At 34.8% G+C, this 21,244-nt stretch overlaps 1 long non-coding RNA gene across 1 annotated transcript; it reads right to left on the reverse strand.

Annotated features, from left to right (window-relative positions):
* Window positions 1-211: 211 nt before the first annotated feature.
* On the reverse strand, window positions 212-20,449 carry LOC107312983. Its single transcript, XR_001554718.2, has 3 exons — window positions 20,406-20,449; window positions 9,137-9,469; window positions 212-931 (listed from the first exon to the last, which is right to left on the reverse strand). It is a non-coding gene; the product is annotated as an uncharacterized LOC107312983 (long non-coding RNA).
* Window positions 20,450-21,244: the final 795 nt, after the last annotated feature.

A 21,244-nucleotide genomic window follows, 5' to 3' on the forward strand; every position in this document is an offset into this window, starting at 1 on the left:
TTCTTTAAGATATATGTTACCTCTTCCATCAGAGATCAAGCTAGACTTATGCAGAATTTCCCTGATTTTCCCAGCCAAGTTTCGGCAAAAGACTATATCATAGTGTAGCTCAGACAGCAAGATACAAAAGAGACAAGACAGGAAACAGCCCAGATCCTAACAGTAGAGCTCTCCCTCAGTTTACAAAAGCATGTAAATTAAAATAAAACCTTGATTTAGTTATTAAAAGGCAGGACCTCCATCTTTCCTCTGTTATTTAAAACTTGCCAAGCACTCAGAATGAAGCCGTTTACTTTACTCATTAAGCATATATTTTACTTAAATACAAAATAATGTAACTGCATGAATTCCTATGTAAAATAAATTTCCATAACATTACCAAACACGTTAACATTATCAAACACACATTTCTGGATACAATATCAGAGACTAGGAATCACAGAATGTCAGGGAATTGAAGGGACCTCAAAAAATGACCTAGTGAAATCTCTTTCCAGATCACGAACATCTAAATCAGGTCATACAGGAATCATTATAAAGGAAACAGATTTTTTTAAAAATAAATAAATAAATAGATAAATAAATAAATAGATAGATAAATAGATAAAAGAGTTGGATTTCACGTGTGAAGTTCACTCACATATGAGTATCACCAGAACTCATTTTCTTCATGCTACCATTTCCTCACCATTATATTTCACTTAAATTGTCCAAATGTTAAGTTTGTGAAATTTTAATTACTTCTGTTTTCTATGAAATCTAGATGTTACGCAGCCACAGCAGAAGCCTTGTTCCCATAAAAGCAAAAAAACAGTGAAGACTATGGAGAGCTTACCATAAACTTTTTCTGAACTGCAAGTTCAGAGAGAACTCTGAAGACCTGAGGTGATGAGAGCTGGACCAGGAAAAGTATTTCTTTAAGCAGCAGCATCTGCAGCGAAAGAACAGCTGAGAATCAGTAAAAAGCATGTCATGACAAAGCAAAATCCCTGTCCTGTTGTCTCTAATTTTGCAACTTATATAACTGTATGTATACCCAGCTTCAAAGCCCACCATTAAGCTTCGGGGAGGCAGTCCAAAGTGTCAACTTTCCATGGCACTGTCTTCCTCAAACAGTGAATTTTCTTTCAGGATGGTTTCAGTTTTTCTTTTTGTTTTTGTTTGTGTGTGTGTGGTTTCTGTTTTTTTCCCCTCCTATTTTGACATATTACTGACACCTATAAGAGTTTTGTTTATCTAATACATTGAATTTAATAAAGAGATATATTAATTTAAGATCCAAAGATAATTAAGTACATTTAGAATACTGGGAACTGCTCTGCCATGGCCAGTACCTATCAATGATGTCTGTGAATTCATTTTGCTAAATTCCACTGAAACCTCTCAACTTCATTTTTTTAATACCATCATAAATAATCAGTAGTTTGCTCATTTCATCTCTCTTCTAGATCATTCATGCAAACACTACATTAAACCAGAATGGTTCTCTTTCAGTACTCAAGCACATCACTCTTAATATTTCACCCTTTTCAAAGGTGATAAGTTAGTTATTCAGACTTTATTTTCCATGTTTCATTCTGCTTCTGACCTGTGACATAATTTTAGCTGCCCCCTTACAACTAGTCATTTTTAATGGCTTCTTATGAAAGATTTGCCAAAGGCTTTTTGAAAGCTTGCACTTCTACCTACCTCCTTCTCTCACCATTTTATTGACACCCTCAAGGAACCTTACTACATTAAATCAGAAGCAAATTTTTTTCCATTATAAAAACCAACTTCCTTGTCATATTGTAACCCATTAGGTGTTCCATAATTTTATTTTTAAATTCTTACTTTACTTCAACTGAATTATTTTCTAAAGATAGATGATTTCAAGGATCTCTGCATTCTCCTTTCAAGGGCAGATTAAGTATTCTCTACCACTGAAACTTAATTTAATCAATCTTTGGGGTTAGGTTTGTTGGTTTTAGAAAAGTTTAAGTCCCTTCAATGCGTTCCTCTAGAACTTTTGGATGTATCCTGGAAATTGCTGCTGCTTAATTCATAAGTTGTTTGCAGAATTCCTGCTTTTGATACTTCACTCTCCAGTAGTGTCTTGTCTTAAACTGCTGAAAAAAATAGCATTATTTTTCTCAAAACCAAACATGAATACTTCCAGAAGATGTGTTTAATAGGCAGGCATTTAAAAATAGCACCGCTGTTCCCTTTGATCACATAACAATATTTTTAGTTACATGGAAAAAAAAAAAAGAAGGGGACAGTATTATTTCCCTCCTTTTCCATTTCTCTGGCAAGTAATCCTCAAGTTTCTTTTACATGATGCACCATAAATGAAGAAAGACAGTTATGAGAGTTCTTTTGACAAGTACTGGTAGTACTCACATTTGCTCTATTACGTTGCATGTATTATTGGATTAATATTGCACAAATCACACATGTCACCAAATAGCTGTTTTATTCATTGGGAAAATAAATTAGTCAAAAATTCAGTATTTAATCTGTGTGAGCACATTCATTTTCCTAAAATATCTTTAAAAGTCTTTTTTTTTTTTTTTTTCTTCCCTCTAGCACTGGTGAAATTAGTTGTGGAGAGGAAAAATGCCTTACACATTTCCATTGGAAAAAATTTAATAACCCAATTACTAGAGTGCCATCACATATCTACCTTTCAAAGTATTTCTTGTCACTTACTTAATATTTCATAACATTCAAGCCAAAACAGAACATGCATATTTATTTCAAGTTGGTTTAGGAATATTATATCCTGTTCAAATTGCATTAATTCTAACAATAATTATACTGTGTATCACCTAAAGAATATCATATCTTGCACAATAAAAAGCAAGTTCTGAACATGATAAAATCTTGTTAAAGGCTTACTCTTCCCCAACACAAACTTACAAATTATTTTAAAATAAATGCATTATTCATCACTTCTATTCAGAGTGCATTGGAACAGCGACCTAAACTATAAGCTATGCATGTTAATTTAATGACTTCTTTTGGAAAAGATAGAACTGAAATATGTTTTGGAAATGTCACATCTTGCAGTACCTTAGGAAAGATTTTGCAACAAAGAAGAGTCAAAAGACATTATTTCTGACTAACCTACAACTACTACTACAACACAAAGTAGTATTGCACTCAAAATGTTACTGATTATGGAAGTTACAGTAATGCATTTTCAAAAAAAAAACCACAAACTTAATAAGAAATATATATTTTACCCCTTTCTATTGTCATAAAGAAACCGTTGCTAGAAACTTTTAAATTGTTTAATATGTTTAAATTAATGTTTAAATGTTTAAATTGTTCTTTGGATTTCAGGAGTTATAATTAAATAAAGGCAAGCTACTGAACAAGGATAAGCCTTTGAAAAATGTATCACATTCATTCATCCATAGTACAACTCTCTCCATGGGCCAAGTTTATTTGTGTAGGGTCTTGAAACACAAGACTAGCACAACACTATCTGCTGTCTGTGTATTCTCTTTCAAAATGAGATGTAGCTGGTCTGGGAGTCAACTTCCCGGAGAGCTTTAAAGCTCCCTAAACACCCGAGAACCTATTGTTCATTAGCCTCTATTTGAAGGTCTACTACAGTCATGTAACACAAGTTAGACTACAGTGCTATACGGGCCTAGTACTACTTTCAACTGCAGCAGCACAAACTAGAACAGAATTCACTTTCAGCTCCTATTGCCATTAAATGCTAAAAGCCTTGGAAGACAACAAGACTCCGCCATTGAAAAACAAGCATTGTAATCTCTGATATTTCTATAATGTCTGACAAAGGAGTGCTAGATGGACTTAAATTTGTTGTTTCAAGGTTCCTGGTCTCCCTTATTGTTTGTATGCTTTTTAAAGAGTTGATTAAAAAAAGCTCAAGAAGTAACCACTTGGAACAAATGAAAGCCTTTTATTTCTCTGTTTAAAACAGCAGTAATGTCAATTATATCTCAGAGAGAGGCATATTATCAATCACAAAAGTATAAGAGAACCTGCATCTAATTTATGAACTGAGCCATAATAAGAGCGTTACAAAATAAAAATCACTGTGGCTGAAGATTAAACCATTTTAGTGAGTGAAATAGTAACTCAGTATGGGGACCATTTCTAATTACTGTTGTCAGTTTTTAATACAACCACCAGGATTAGAAAATATAGCACTGGTCACAGCAAGTTTTCTTCAATAATTACTTTGGTGTTGGGAAAAGGCATTCTTTATGAGGCAAGCAAGAATCCATTGTTTATCCTCAGTGTAAGGTACAACACAATCCAGCAAGGTCTTTAACCCTAAATCAAGACTTTAACCCTAAATACATAAGCAATTTCACTGCACTGAAAAGTCTGCCTGCAGATAATCTTACAAAAGAATTGACATGTTGGCTTCTTTAGATGAAATCAAGACATTTTTTCTCCATCTGTTGTAAAGTGTAAAGGAAAACTGATTACATATAAAATAGCATGGTAAGGTCCACTGGTACCAAATCACAATGTCTTCTTTAGCTGCAAAGGAGCCTGGTGCTCTCACCCTTCATTCTTCTAGACAGTCACAATTTGTCAATCAAAATGTGTTGGTAGAAAGCCTGTAACTATTCCCAGATTAATAGACATTTTTGCCAGAGCTCTTAAACACAACATTTCCCACCAGACCAGATGGAAAAGGGCCATTTATTTATTTAGAAGTACTGAAACTTTACTGCAAGGCTTATTTATTTTTGCTCTGTTTGACTGTAAGTCTACTGTTACAGGTATGTCAAGCACCACCCTGGCTAACAACTTGCATTCCAACTCCACAAGTATGAATGTGCCTCTGGCAACCATAATCTTCTATCACAGAAGTATGCACTGGGTATTGAATTAACATTAAAGACAATATAAAAACATTAAGATAGATTTTGCAACACACAGTATGGGTCACAATAGGATTGAATTTGCAAGCACGAAAGAAAAGATATGCTAAATGAATGTTTTACATGAGCCCATACATTCCACAGAATGCCTCATAAGAATCATAGAGTGACTGAGTTAGAAGAGACTCTCAAAGGCCATCTAGTCCAACTCCCCTGCAATGGACAGTGACATGTACATCAAGCGCTCAGAGCCCTATCCAGCCTGATGGATGATTTTATTGGTTCAGTTGTTAGCCAGCCTGTATAAAAAGCCAGATATTAGTCACTTTTTTCCTCTTATATGCACATTCTATACCTTGGACTTATTGTGACATGCTTTCATAATCCTGAAACATGTTGTTATACTCAGTCTGTTGTAATATATGAAACTACTAAAACTGATCATGCAAATTAGAATGCAGTAGGCAGAAGAAAAAATCCCAGGTGAAAAGTTCCAGATCATTAGAAGTGAAAGAATCCCTCAAAAATGCAACTGCAAAAGGAAGGCATACGAGATTCTTTTCTTATTCATAGTGCTGCTCCATTTGTAAAACACTAAGTATGGAATTCTAGTGAACCTATTATTGCTGCCATTTACAGTCTGAAAAAAAACATACTAATTGCAGATGATTAAGAGAGTATTCAAAACATATTCACTGTTTCTCCATGAGTTTTTCTCCTCAGTGTTATCATATCATAGTTAATAATTTCCAGTGCATTTTTGATTTTAATGAGCTTCTTTAATGAGGAAACCTATTAACATTCACACTTGGGAATTAAAGGTCACCCCAGCCTATGAGCAAATGAATCTTATTCCCTTTGGAAACTATTAGAAAACCTGTATATGCCTTTGCTGATAATCATTGTAGCATGAGAAGATCAGAAAGTTTGATGTTACTATGCAAACAAGATGCTTGCCACACCTCGTGATTTACCTCCTAATTAGTCTCCTTTGTTTTACCACAAGAGGCTGCTGTTTCATCATCTGCACTGGCAGACTGCAACTCCAAGGCAATGCCTTCAGCTATATCCTTCTAACAAGATTTCAATTTAAAAAAAATAGTTGTGTAAATTTGTGCAAGAACACAAATGTCTTCAGTGCAACAGAAGTTTAAAAGAAAAGAATCACACAATTTTCACTCTTGATTGTTACCATGGTAACACAAGCAAGAAGAATATACTCTCTTTTTATATACCAGAAAAGAGAAAATAGCCACTAATTGTAATTGGTAGAGGACCTTCTAATGTGGCTTGTTCTTCCACCCATAATTTGGGCAATAAATGCTGATAAAGCATCAGACTACCTTGTATAACATATCCTTTCAATGTTTTTATTTAAACACAATCTAGATGTCCAATACTCCAGAAAGCATCCATGAGTAAAGAGTGGCTGAAGTGATAATATAGCCAATTCAGAGAGTAAACACAGAAAGAGTAGGACAGTAATGGAGGAAAGTTTGCAGCAAGAAAAACAAAACAAAAGCGAGGTGAGTAGGCTGAACCTTACCTGAGTTTCAGACAGGAATACAATTTTGATAGCAGAATATATAGGAAGGTTTGGAGCATAATAATCAGAATAAGTCAGGAAACTTGCCACAATTTTCTACTTTCTCCTAAAAATCTATTTCAAGATAAATCCACTGTGATCTCCAAATGCTTTGTAATATTCTTGCCTGCAGGTCACTGCAACCTAAGTCTCTGAGGTTAACTTTATTTGATTTCCCTCTCTACCTTATTTAACCTATGAGGATTCTCTTTAAGTAATCCAGTTTCCTTTGTTTTCCCCCCACCACTATATCTGTGCTTTGAGTTCTCTACTTAAACTTCCCTTCCTCATATGTGGCAGTCAAACACATTTCTTCCTCTATGAGGACTTGCCACTTTCATTTAAGCTTCAAGCTTCAGGTTGACAAGCATGCAAACACAAGCTTAATTTTAGGTTTAAACTTCAGGGAGATTAAATGTCGTTCCAGTGGTTCCTCTGAATTAGGACTTCAGATTCACAGTTACACATGCTCTTACAAGATGTTTAGACAAACTAACAGATTTATATGCATACATTATATATATACACACACACACACTATTCATATATTATATATATAATATATGTATGCACTATATAAAGAGATAAAGAGTTTATTCCATACCTCCATTCCTTCTTACTTATCTCCAAAAAAGCATTAGTAGTTGACAATTTATTTTCAAGAACCAATTCAGCAGATGATTGAAGATGTGCACTGAACATGAGATAGAGATAGCTTTATTTGTTTGCTTTTACTAGTATTTATTAAATGGAGAAAAAAAAAACCCTAATATTAGTAATCATTCAGATGAAACAGCCAGCTAAGCCCAATAGCTGCTCTTACAGCTTCATATTAAGTAATGCAATAATGGCTGTTATTCCTGAACTTTGTACATAGCTGTTTTCTAGGTCATTGGACATATCACCAAAATAAAAGCATATATTTACTTTATATTTGCATATAATGCATAATATCATATTACTCATATTTGCACATAACATTTGGCAAAAAAGAAAAACAACACAGCAATATAATTTGAGTCAGAAAAATCTCTAACTGTAAATCTTCGTCTTGTTATATTCACTAGATTTCTCTTCCAGAATAGATTTATTTTATTTTTACCTTTGCATCTTGATGTTCTTGTTTTGCTTTTAAAACACCATATGTGAATTGGCAAATTGGTTATTTGCCCCTCATAGTGAATACACTTAGATATGAGAAGTAAAATTAAAACCCTTTTGAACTTGAGCATGGCTTACCTACATTGCATGGTAAAATGAATGTAGGACCTAATCACAGAATATCCTTATTTTGAAGGGACCTACAAGAATCATCAAGTTCACCTCCAGACAAGAGCATAAAAACGTCAGACCCTATCCCTTAGATGGCTGTCCAAATCATGTGTCCAACATAACGTTAAGCGTTGCTTAAGTTGCACAGAATACGATTGCATTAGAAACACATCTCACAAGATATCAACTATTAGAAAGAGAACTCCTGCATTTTTCAAGGCATATTATTTAGCAGCTAAAGGAAAATCTGACTACAGTAACAAAAGGATAAAAATCATAATTCTCTATTACAAAAAAAAAAAAAAAAAGAACGGACTTTGAGATTTTTATTCTTGAAGCAGGTTCAATCTTTGCACTCAGTAGCTCTAGGTCAATAAATGCAATAGATATTTGACATTTTCCTTCACTGTAGCAATAAGACATCCTGCATACACACATGATCGCTAAATAAATAAATAAATAATGCCAGAAGAATAAACTTGTTTTCCCTGTTTTCCCCACTAAAATATTTCCATTAGCAATATGAATAAATTGTTGAAAACGGTAAAGAGGAATAAATGAATTATAAACTTGTAGTCGAGGCTGAAGGTGATTTAAAACTCAAGTGGATCTACATATTAATATATTTTTTTCCCCCAGTGTGAAGTGAAATAACAACTTTATGCCATACTGCAAAATTGATCAAATGGACCTTTATGGACATCCAGTTTTCAGTTTTTCAGTGAGGGCTTTTCACCCTTTGCCTGACATAATTGTTCTACATAGGATTGCCTCAACTACAGTTATATTAATATTTTTATCCTAGTAATCCCAAGTCAATTTTTAAGAGCATTTGTATGAGAAATAGATAGCACATTAAGAACTCCACCAGCATCCACTTTCGCACTGATACTCCAAGCAGATATACTTCAGTATTTGGCACCAGTTTAGAATAGATATAACACAAGGCAGTCAGAAACCCACATTAACTTCCCAGCAACTTTCAAAATTACACTTACATGAGAACAGAAAACTGAGTCATTTTCTATTAAGAATAAAAATGACTTCATTTTGTTTAAAGGAAGAAAAATGAAAGAGGAAGAAGAAATGACCTCTGACAGATATCAGTGAAAATGCATGCATCTAACATGACCATTCTGACAAGGAACAGGAGCTGTAGGTAGGACAGACTCTCTCCAGTTACACATAATCAAAAATGACATCTGAAGGCTTGCTCTCACAGACTCTGTTTTGAGGCAAAAATAAACACTCAAATGGGAAAGAACTTTTTAAAAAAAAACAGCTATATTGTCAGATGCACAAAATTTTTATTCTTTAAAAGTCAAGACTTCATTTATAGAAGCTTTCACAGAATTGAACGGAAATATAGACAGTTTCTTCAAAATTGAATAATCTCTTGAATAAAAGGAAATCCTGAACTCACCAATCATAGGGGTTGGAAGAGTCCTCCGGAGATCACTGAATCTAATTCACTGCTAAAGCAGGTTCTCTGTACTGTTACAGGAAAGCGTCCAGGTTTTTAATATCTCCAGAGGAAGAGACTCTACATACACTCTGGATAGTAGAGAATGTGGCCTAATCCACTTGACTTCTGTCTTTAGATATTTACAAGCTTTGATAGGTTCCCTGTCAGCCTTTTGTTCTCCAGGCAGTTCAGTCCCAAATCTCTCAGATGTTCCTCATAAGGGAGATGTTCTGGGGTCACAGTCACCTTTGCAGCCCAGTGCTGGACTTGAAGATCCCCATCATTCTTGATCTGGAAAGCAAAGAACTGGACACAATACTCCAGATGTAGCTGCATAAGCACAGTACATGAAGAGGATCACCTTCCCCTTTGTAATGCACCCCAAATTCTGAGCAGACCATGGACATATTCTAGTATTTTTACTTGGGGAAAAAAAAAAAAAATACACATAGTACTCATAAAACACCTGCATTTCTCATTATGAAGAATTAATTGTGTCTCCAGCATAGCTGGCTATGAAAGCCCTCTGGACAAAAGAAGGAGAAACATTTTTAGCCTTTTTCCTTGTCCCTAGTTTTCTATATTTAGTTGTCCCTTATAGAAGTCTGAAATATTCTGAAAATTCTGAAAGGAGCACCAAGCATTGTGTTCAACAAAAATCACTAGTTCATTTCAATGAGAAATGACAAACATCCCTCAAAATCCCATCTGTATTTCTTTATTTGTCATCAGCTGCTCAAACTTATAGTGATCTGCACAGACTTAACAGTGCTGCCAGTCAGGAAGGTATTTGGTAATGCATGATCTTTTAGTACACAGAAAGTGACTCTCAAAGTTCAAGCCAGAGGCACACAGATTTATTGATTTGCATTCAGACCATTATTCCCTCCTCTATTTATCTTATCAACAGAAAGGGGCCTGATAGCTATCAGTTAAGCAGGTGCACAGGGAGATGTTTCTGGCTGCAGTCAGTTTTTTATCTAGTTTTGAGCCATATAAAGAAACTGCAAATTCAAGAGTAAGAGGTTTATAGATGAGGAATCTGAACTTTTAAATTTCCTCACCTGTAAGATTTCATCCAAAAAATGTTCTATACAATAGCTTTAGCATAATAAATCTGGGCTTTCACCTTGCTATTTTTGTTTAAAAACAAAAATAAAACAAAACTGTGAAACCAGGCTAGAACTGGCAACCAAAGGTAAAGACAGATTTTGCTGCCATAACTTAAAAATACCCCCCCCCCCCCCCTTTTTTTTTTGTTTGTTTGTTTTTAAATTATTGTAAGTATACTTTAGACTTACTGGGAGTCAATGTTATTTACATTTGGAAATTATTCTTGAACTCAAACCTGAGTGAGTTTCTTAAAGACAAATATTTAAATTTAGGATTGACAATAGTACAAACTTGCTATTACAAAGGAAATTAACAATAATTACAATACAGAATTATGTGTTAGACTGCACATTCTTCTCTCAAATCTCCCCTTAAACACCCTCAGAATAATTAATCTACTTTAAGGTCTACAGTAAATATTATGAATGTCAGACCCTCAAAGGTCACTGTAACCTGGAAAAACAAGTGCATTTCTTTAGTGGATGAGTAAAGATTATTAAAAAATTGGAGAGCTACTGTGAAGTAGTCAAGGAAACCAATGTAAACCAGTCCCAGCAGAGACAGATGCTGTCTTCTACACCCTTATATGCATTAGCTATTGATTAATTGTTTATCCTGATTTCCTTCCTTCCTAAACTTCTTTTATGAAACATGACATTATACAGGATATGAAGCAGACTATTAAATTTATTTCTTTATTGCAAATTTATTCAGACGGATTAGCTAAAACCTTCATTGCAATATACAACTGAATTCATTATGCCTCTGCTAGAGTTTAACTCAACCATAAATGTATGGAATAAACTATTGATCTTGAAATTAGACTGATTTGCTTTCCTTGAACAGCTCAACTTTTCTGTCCCAATCAGTGCAGGTAAGAACAGCTTCAGCTAAAGATTTAATTGATAGAAACACTTTCCCGGTAAAACAAACCGCAAAAACAAACAACAACAACAAAAAGGGACAATACACATGTTGATGAAATGCTTGTAGTTATGGAATAGATCAATTTACTGAGCACCAAATTAGTTCTTAATCTCTTTTTTTCTAGCTTAAAATTGCTTTTATTTTTTTAATTTGTAATTTATTTTCTAACAAATTGGTAAATTCTCTTATTCAGAACAATGCAGTTACAAAGACTAGACAGTTCTATGTTTGTTTTTTTTTCATAATATAGGACATCTTTGGAATAAACTAAAAGAAAACAATATATACTTTTAATTGACACATTAATTCTTTATTGGATCTGTTTGCTTTTGCCTAAATCTATTTTAAAAAAAAAATAAAAAAATCTCCATTTTATTTTGAGCCTAGCTCTGAGGCTTTCATGGCTTTAAATTTTCCAGACTCTGAATATACTAAAATATTGCATATTCATCAATATTTTGGACAGAAAAAGTCATCTCTCACCTTACCTCTAAAAATATCCTCCTCACAATTGGTAAAATATAATGGGAAAATCACACTAATGTAAGTTTTTCATCTGTGAAGGTTATAGGCAGTACAGGGAAGGGGACATTACCTCATTTTCATGAATTAAAAGTTTTACTGTATCTCTAGATACAACACATCTTACAAGTTACCTTCATTTTTGACAACACAATATCACAATGACTACCATTCGTATGCATTTACATAATGAAAAATTTAAGAATCCTGGGACTGATACTCAAGAATACTGATTTTATTTCTCCTAGTCTGGTATGTTGCTACATTGTGGCTTTAGGAGAAAAACACTGATGATATAGAATCATAGAATTACTCAGATTGGAAAAGACTTCAACGATCAAGTCCAACTGCAGCCTAACCATATTACCCTAACTCTAACAACCTAAATCATATCTCTGAGCACCACTTCCAAATAGCTCTTAAACACATCCAGGGATGGTGACTCAACCACCTCCCTGGGGAGCCTATTTCAGTGTTTAACTACCCTTTCCGTAAAGAAGTGTTTCCTAACGTCCAACCTAAACTTACCCTGATGAATAAGCTTTTGCTGAGCCGTGTCCTACAAAGCCAAGTATATTACAATTTGTAGCTTCTTGAACTGTCCTGCCAATAAGGGGACCCAGGTTGGAGTACAGGGGTGAATAGGCACAAGTAGTCAAGTTAGGACAGAAGCAGGGACTACTGCTGCACAGGGACTGGTTGTGCATCAGCCAGTGAGCTACTGCATTGTGCATTACTTGTTTTGTAAGTACATATTATTATAATTACTATTATTGTTTTCCTTTTCTGTTTTAGTAAATAGTTTTTATCTCAGTCTAAGAGTCCTACTGCTCCTTCCCCCCCCCCCCCTTCAATTCTCTATCCTGTCCCCCAGCATGGGATGCAGGAGTGAAAGGCTGTGTGGCACTAAGCTTCTTGCCGAGTTAAACCACAATAATTATTCACAGCCAAGTCAGACTGCAGAAGATAAAAAAAAAATTTGATTCGACACTATAAAAATCTAAATTCTATATGCCATGTTACCCCAGTAATTTATATTTTTGAAGCAGTCACAATCTATAGAAAGCAGCAAAACTAGTCAGGAGTGTTGGAGTTTTGGAGAAAAATGACAATTTTTTCTAAGGAACTATCTTTGTCAGCTCAGATTCCAGTGCAATTTTTCTGTGGAGATATATATTTTATAATGCAATATTTTCTACACAATAGTAGCTACACAACTAATCCAATCATTGAGCTTAAAGGGAAAAGTTCTGCACACACAGTATACCTGAGATTCACTTCAGAAACTAGTCTAAACAAAAACCAGGATAATTTGGAAGTATCAGAATGACAATCACAATTACATTAGTTGTTACCAAGTACTTTAATGAAAATAATCCTGCATATCAATAAATAAAAACATACTTTTGATCTGTTTAAATACAAGGTTAGCTCACACACTATAGAACTAATTTATGAACTGAACATCTGTAGGCAAGCCACAAACAATGCAACCAAAAAGAAAATCAGTAATTCTGTTTTGAATAAACTTGCTTTCCCTGAGCTACTTTAATTTCTCAAGTGTCATTAAAACTTTCTCTTGCTTGTTAACTTTACGTAAGACCTTATCACATTCATACCTAACAACATTAGCATACTGTATTAGTATACTAACATTCATGTACTGTCACCAATTCCAATTTAGGACTTTTACATTATACCAGTCACTTTTATTCTCATGAAATAAATTGCTTCCAAGCTATTGGGGTTAACTGTTTTTCTCCATGCAATATTATTTTTTTTTTTTCCTCCCAAATTCCTTCACACAAACAAGCGGCTGCAAGTCGCTTAGTCTCCAACTAAGAAAATGACAGAGTAAGAGCCTGCTCAAAGAAATCTCTGCTGTGATTTTGAGGAAGGACACCAGCAAGAAGACAGCTTGAGTAGCATAAAACTACAGCTAAATTAGAGGGTAGTGACAGCTGATGTGTTGAAACACACAACACACTTTTCCAGCCAAGCTCAATTCATGAGTGTGTCTTACCTGGTTAGATTTGGGCAAAGTACTTATTTCACATCATCACCTTCAAAAAGGGCAAATGTCTCCTGTTGTGTTTGCTTTCATATTCCTGTTTGTAACTGTTGTTTAAGTCGGTATTTAATTTAAGAAATCAATTTCCTATATAACACATAATAAAACACAGCTTAAAAAAAAAAGAAAAAAAAGAAAGACTTAGTAATAAAAATGAGCACTGGAACTTCCAGCCACAGCCCCTCACCAGGTGCTCAATCACTAGTTTGTGTTGTGACCTAACAATTCCTCTACAGTAATATTGCAGACTTTTTTCTCTTGTAATGCTGAAATATTTATTCTATAGTTAATACTACAATTTGATGTAAGAGATTTTAAAGATTTTTGAAATGATTTTGAAAATCTGCAGCATCTAATTAAAGTTCCATGTTACTCAGAGCAGCAAAACTACTGAGAATGTAAATTTCACAGTTCCAAAAACCAATGCATTTTCAATACTTACATTACGCTGCATAGAAAAATCAGTATCATTTCTTAAACTATCTATAACATCACTTGCTTACCTTGGTGAGTGTTCAGAAACCTCAGTGTGAATGCTGGGAAATGTATCTTGAGGCATTTTTAGCAGAAGAAATAGAAACTGCATGAGCAATTCCTTTTATAATTGCTCAGTACTTAAAAGTGTAGCAGTACATTTCTTTTTACATAGCTTTTCAAAGCAAAAAGAACATAAAGCATTAGAAAAAAAATTGTGGTTTGCATCATCCTCAGAAACCATGAAAACAATAACATTCTTCTCCCTAAAACACCCTCTCTCAATCTTCCTGCATGTAGGTTTATTTTTGTTTTTTCACCCTACTATAGTCTTAGTTATTTTTTACATCACAGGTACACAAAACCTTAAGCAAAAGAAAACAAAAATATATAAATAAAAATAAAACTAATCAACATCTCCCTGATTTTCCAAAAGATATCGCCCTTTTACAGAGCCTGTTTACACTGCAAAAACTCTGGCTATGTGTATACTTCAGAATGTACCTTTCCAGTATTACTTATAAGCATGAATTCATTACAGATCTTCTGTCATCACATGTAAGGAGAAAAAATGTGTTTCTGTTTACTCGTGGAGTAGAACTGATTTGGACCCACAGGAATACACCAGTATACTGAAGATCTCACAAGTTACTGAAAAGGGCAAAGGTCAATGATGTACAAAGTCAAATAAATGATCCCACTGCTCCCCTCCTCTCTTACTCCTCCACAGCTGCAGCAAATCCGAAACAACATAGCTATGAACAAGAAAAAGAGGAAGGAAGCAAGAAAAATGAGAACAGGTTTCCTGATGGGTTAAGAAACCACACCATGTGAAAAACCCAGGTGTAGTGGACATGCTAAGTCACAGCCTGAACCAGTGATTGAACACTTGGTGGGAATGCAGGGCCAGCCCAGGGCAGGGGAGCTCAAGTTCACGCAATGCAGCTGAGTGTCTGGAGAGGGTGGAACCAGGATCCACAGCTTTCCAGACTTCATTTAAGGGTTGGCAGTGGAGATGAGAGTATTTTTTGTTGGAGATCTCTACCTACCTGGGGTTTATCAAAGGGAAACAGCTTTTTTCCTTTTTTTTTTTTTAATATATATCTGTGGTTGCTGTGCTTGGGACTGTTTACATTTTCTGTAGCTGAAGGCTTTGCTACCCTGACATTCTATCCTGACATACTTCAAACTTTTCATCCTGTTATAGCACTACAGTAGGGTCTACAGATATGTGTCAGTGAGTAGGTGAATAGAGAGATTAAGACAGCTGTCAGGTTAGACAGCAGGTTTTTTTAGTCAAAGCTTTCCCCATACAGTTCCTGCTGGCCAGGCTTGCAGCAGTAGCTTTACCCTGTGGCTCCTGTACTGTATTTGAAGTTCTTCCTGTTATGTTTTGGGGAATCAGCATTGAAGAAGTTCCCTAGCATTTTACAGCATGTTTTCAAGACACGATCCTCATCTAAACTGAGGCACTTCCTACAAATAAGTTTTATTTCTACACTCCATTTAAAATTCTCATGTAACACTGATCAAGATAATCAATGCAAGCTATATTCATTGTCTTCTTTTAGGTCATGGTGAAGTTATGAGTTATGGTAAGTGTGGATTTCTAAAGCCAACTGAAAAAACAAACTGTACAACACCACTGAATAATTTATCAACCCAGTATATATATGAAGCTACACTGAAACAATCACTGTGACAGGCTTGACGCCTCTGAGCTGTCTTCTGCAGAGCCCTGGCCACAACATGGCTGGAGAGGGTGAGTGGCAGGGAGGAAAGGCTCAGAAGGAAAAATCCTGCCTTTAGCCAGTTAAAAGGAATGAAGTTTAAAGGAAAGGAAAAAGAATTCTATTCAGTGTAAGGCCACTATTTTTTTTTCCTAACCTTTCATTACTTTAATAGGAAAAGATAAATAACATTTTAATATATGCAGTATAGAATACATTTCATAGAGATACACGACCTGTGTGTGAAAAAAGTTGTTACTAGTAAAGGTGTTTTCTACATGGGCAATTGTAATCATAACAGAGACTCCATTCAGAAAGTATGTACAGAAAGAAGCTAGATAAACAGGGATGTCTCTAAATGATTTTTGCTTTCTTGATAAGAGGACAATCTGTGTGAATGCTAAATTCAGCTTACTTACCTTGTTGCAAGGTATAGATTAGTAGAAATATGGCACTCATTTCAAACGGAATTTGAAGGTGTGAAGTCATTGCAAAACCTAGAACAGATTTCAAGAAGCTACAAATGCCTTGCTCACCTCCCACCTAATGAAACCCAGAAACACTCTTACTACAGACCTATATAATCTATGACTTATTTAAGGTTTATGACTTTGGCACTGATTTTATAACTTGACATTAAAACCAAAAAAGAATAGCCAGCATCTTTATCTTTGCTATCCAGGCAGAGAACTAACCTGGAAAACTGTGAGCTTGCTTCTCAGAAAATAGATGCTTAAAGGAAACTTCTCACATTTAGCATTATAGAAGTATGCAATTTACTCTTTCTTTCTCCTGGACTATCCTTTCTATCACTTGTATTTTAAAATGGACTATTAATATATATAAAGAGAAATAGAGAAAGCATGCTTCAAATAAATATTTGTCGTATTCAGTGTCTGAAAAAGCAAACTGCTTGATTAAAAATTTCCAAAGCAGCTAATGGACAATTACTTAAGAATTACATGTTAACCAGTGGCACAGCCAGTTACAGTGAGCAGATTACTGTTTTCTTTTAGGAATGAGTCACCATGGAATATCCTGCGATCAGGTTTTTTTTTTCCTCTGATTTTACGTAGAGAAGACTTATTTGTGTAACAGACTTGATTATCCAATTGCCATTTCACAAGGTCTGTCATAATTACATAACTTAAGCAATTTGAGAGGTTCCAGCCAACCAAGGCCTACGGATCAACTAACTCCAGTGAATATCAGAATGTGGCATCAGAATGCTTTGTAACATTACAGTTTAGGCCAGAGTCAAATTTTCATTACAGAGAAATAAATTCTAAGCTGTGAGTTTGATTCATGTTAGACAGTAAAAATGTAACAGCAACTCAGCAAGGGACTTTAAAAACACTGAGACCATTATGCTTGTTCATTAAAATGAAACATTAAAGAATGCAGTACAGTTTTTCATAATAGTAAAACCAGGAAGCCAGAACAGTTTAAAATAAAAGTTTTCCCAAAAGGTAGAGAATGCAACTGAAAGTGGAAATTCTTCTATCAGAGTAGTTATTTTGGAGTATAACTGGATCCTGCAAAAGTAACACTGAAGGGACACTAACAACAGCATAGTCTTATAACTGCAGACAAAGCAATGAATATATCTCAAATTAAACATTTTTTCCAATTAAATTCTATAAAATATGAAGTAAATGACCCTAGCTGAATATAAGAGAAGTACTTCTTTTTTCTGGAGCTTCTCATAGTAGAAGCATTTTTACAAACTGAATTACTGCTTCAGAAAAAACAAACAAACAAAAAAAAACCACTCCCTTCCATATAAGCCTGCTAGTTTCTTTGATGTTCAGACACAGAAGAATTCAATGTGAATGGTGTTCTGTCCATGATGTGAGGCCACATTATGACAGTAGTACTCCCAAGTACTAAGACAGATGGCAGGCAATGGATGCCTGTATCTGATATTTTTAGCACTATACATTATGTATGATCATTTGATGGACTCTTACATAAAGGAATAACAGCAACAATTTCTGAAAGTGTTTAAGATGTATGAAAGCTTTATCACTGAAATGCTGAATGGCAGCAGGTCAAGAATAAAAATTTTAAGGTCACCTTTGGAGAAAATTTGTTTGCATAACTTTTTCAGGTAATAACAGAAGTAGAATCTTTTAGAAGATTTAATAATATTTGCAAACTTTTTCTTTTAGGATTCATATCATGTATGGTGTTCCAGTTCGAACATGTAAGAAACGTATGTCTTAATACTAAAAATGAAGTCCATTATTCTTGCAGAATAGCTTACTAAAAAAAGAATTATTCATTTATGAAAAACAGTGATTTTTTCCCCTCAAAATTAAAGGCAGTCAAAATCATTTGATATGCTTCTTGGTGCTTTCTTTAGTGTTCACCTTATTATTAATACTTTTCTTCTTTCTTAATCTTTCTAACTTCATCCTCTTTTTGGAATTTGAAATCTCATACATAATCTCACAAAAATTGAATTAGTAGAAGTCTGAGATTAGTGGCAGTTAAAGAACTACATGGGCAATTAATTCTGTAGTTAATTTGGTTGATAACTAGACAAACTTTTAAAGAAGGTAAATTCAAGAAGACATCTGATGATGACTGCCATAGGAGGGTGAAGAAAGAGAAACTGCTTCTTTCTACTAGTTAGTACTCCATGCCATTTTTAAACTGGTATTATGATCTCTGCCTAGGAATAATGCCAGCCTAACAGATGGCCATAAGTACTGCCATTCAGAGGAAACCAGTGTGTGCATGAGCTTTGAGGATTTGGGTAATGTTCTTATACAGGGGATGTCTGAACTGAAATTGCAGCCAGACGTTCTTTACAGTTTTAAGGGTGTAAAGGTATACAAATGAGAAGATTAATTTCTTTTTTTCTTACAGTCCTGACATCAGACTACTGAAAGATCCAGTTTTAGACTTTGTCAGATCCAAATCTGCATAGATTGCTTCTCAAGGCCAATTATTTTAGGCTGCCGACCCAACGAGACCAGCTACGCACTTGTCCTGTGAGTGATCCTACACTGGCCTTTTGGTTTGGAGTACACACAGGCTGAAAACTCCTCAGGAACCCACACAATTTATGCTGCACCATATAATTTTCTGACCCTAGGTCATAATCCAGTTAGGAAACTGGAAGGAAAGCAGTCGGGTTGATAATAACTCAATTTTCATCCAATAAGCAGTCTTCATACAACTTGTTTAAGTGTCTCTTTGAATAAAAAGTGTCACTACAAAAAAATGGGGGGGTGTTTCTTTATCTGCTCTGACCAATTGTAGCATAAGATGAGATGTACTGCACTCTACCTTAACACATGTCATACAAGTAAGATTAGACCTGGATTTCTTGGTTTCTTTTACTTTCAAATGTCTACAATAGTAACAGTCTTAAAACATATTTTAATTGATAACATAAGACATGTGCTTTGTCTCACTTGATTTCATACTAACTCTGTTACCATTTCTGATATTTTAATTCATGTGATCACATAGTACTTTTTAATCTGTTTTTCATGTTATGATTTCAGTCACACCTTTAAAAAGTACAAAGTATCTTGCAAGACACATTCCAAGAATGTGGAGCTTGTTCTTTTGGTACATTTTTCCTTATGTTCACAGCTTTCCCCAAAACAAACCAAAACAAGAAAATTAGAAACAATATTTTAAAACTAGTTCAAGATATCACAGCCATCTTAAATGTGTTAATCATTCATAGCTACATGGTGATCATACAGCACTACTGTCTAAACATGAACTGTGGCACTTAAGTTTGAAGACAGAAAAAGACCATCTAAAAGTGGGCAGAAGGGTCTATTTAGCTATGTTAACTTGTTAAAAGGTGCTTAGAACAGAAGTGAACTTACTATGGAAATTACAGATTTCAAATGCTGCTATAGATCTCCATTAGTTTTTTTATTACATCATCAACACAACACCCCTTTACTCAGACTTTGGCAAGTATAAGAAATTCACCCTTATTTTGAGGGGTCTGGAGCCCCTCAAATTGAATATTGATTCAAATTGGTCTGAAGCACAGCCTAAATTGAAGGCTCAGTTCTATACTGGTAGAGTAGTGAGTCATTTAGCAATGCTGTTTCCCATAGCTGACTCATTGTGCATTAAAATACACAAGTTTTTAATTGCTCTGAAGAGCACAAAATAAGATGGTCCTTTAAGTATATATTACTTCACTAGTAAGCATAACAATTCATTTGCACAGTTGTAACAGCTCAAAGACAAAAAAGACAAAAACCTCTCAAGCTCACAAACCTTGCTCAAAAGCTATATTACTGTTTGTGTTACTGTACAATTGTAAAGTTGACAAATGACCATAGGTTATGCAGAAAGAAGATAAACAACAAATGCTCAACGATGTTGAAGATCACAATAAGATACTCACCAATGCCAATGCTCGCTGCAAAACTCCACACAGAAGCAATCTCCAGAAAGGGAACCTGCCTTAGTGGTGCTCAGCCCTTAAATGAGATCTAGGAGAGGTGGAGTCAAGCTTCACCCCTTCCAGGAGCACAGCTGAATTACCTTCTCCTGTGCTCCTGCAGCTGACCCATCACTTGCCTCAGATTGTTAATCAGAGGTTCAAGCTGTGATCAACAGTTTCCCATATAGTTACCATTGCTTATAGATCTTGTACCTCCAAAACTTTCTGTGAAGGAATGAGGAACTGACGTAAAAAGTAGGAATGACAGCAAACAGCTCCTGTTTCCCCCTCTCATTGTTTCTGGAACAATACAAATACTATTGCAACCTTCTACACATTACTGGCATGATAAAAGTTCTGTGTGACACATACTGTGCATGATCTCATTTTTCCATACCCAAATCAATTTAGGAAACAACATCAAGTCGCCTTCTAGTAACATTTATGGAATGTTGACAAACCAAAGAAAAAAATCATAGTTGAACTGAGATTATTTTCAAATGATATACTTTTCCACGGTGAGCTAATGTGACTTGGTTGAAAGCAGACCATTTCAAAGGAATATGAATTTTTATCTAAAGTAACTAGGAAAAAATTTTATGATCAAGATGACATTTTAGACAACATAAAAGGCTGTAATAAAAGAGACTTACAAATCCCGTTAAGTGCACTCAGTTCCAGGCAGTCAAATATTCTGGTCTTTGTCTTTTAAATGAAAGGGGGGGATGTTCTAATAATTTTTCTTTCCCACCAAAAGTTATTTTGATTAATTTTTGTACTTAATTTTGAATGTAAAGTTT

Source organism: Coturnix japonica, chromosome 4 (assembly GCF_001577835.2).
Source record: "Coturnix japonica isolate 7356 chromosome 4, Coturnix japonica 2.1, whole genome shotgun sequence".
NCBI classification, from domain to species: Eukaryota; Metazoa; Chordata; class Aves; order Galliformes; family Phasianidae; genus Coturnix; species Coturnix japonica.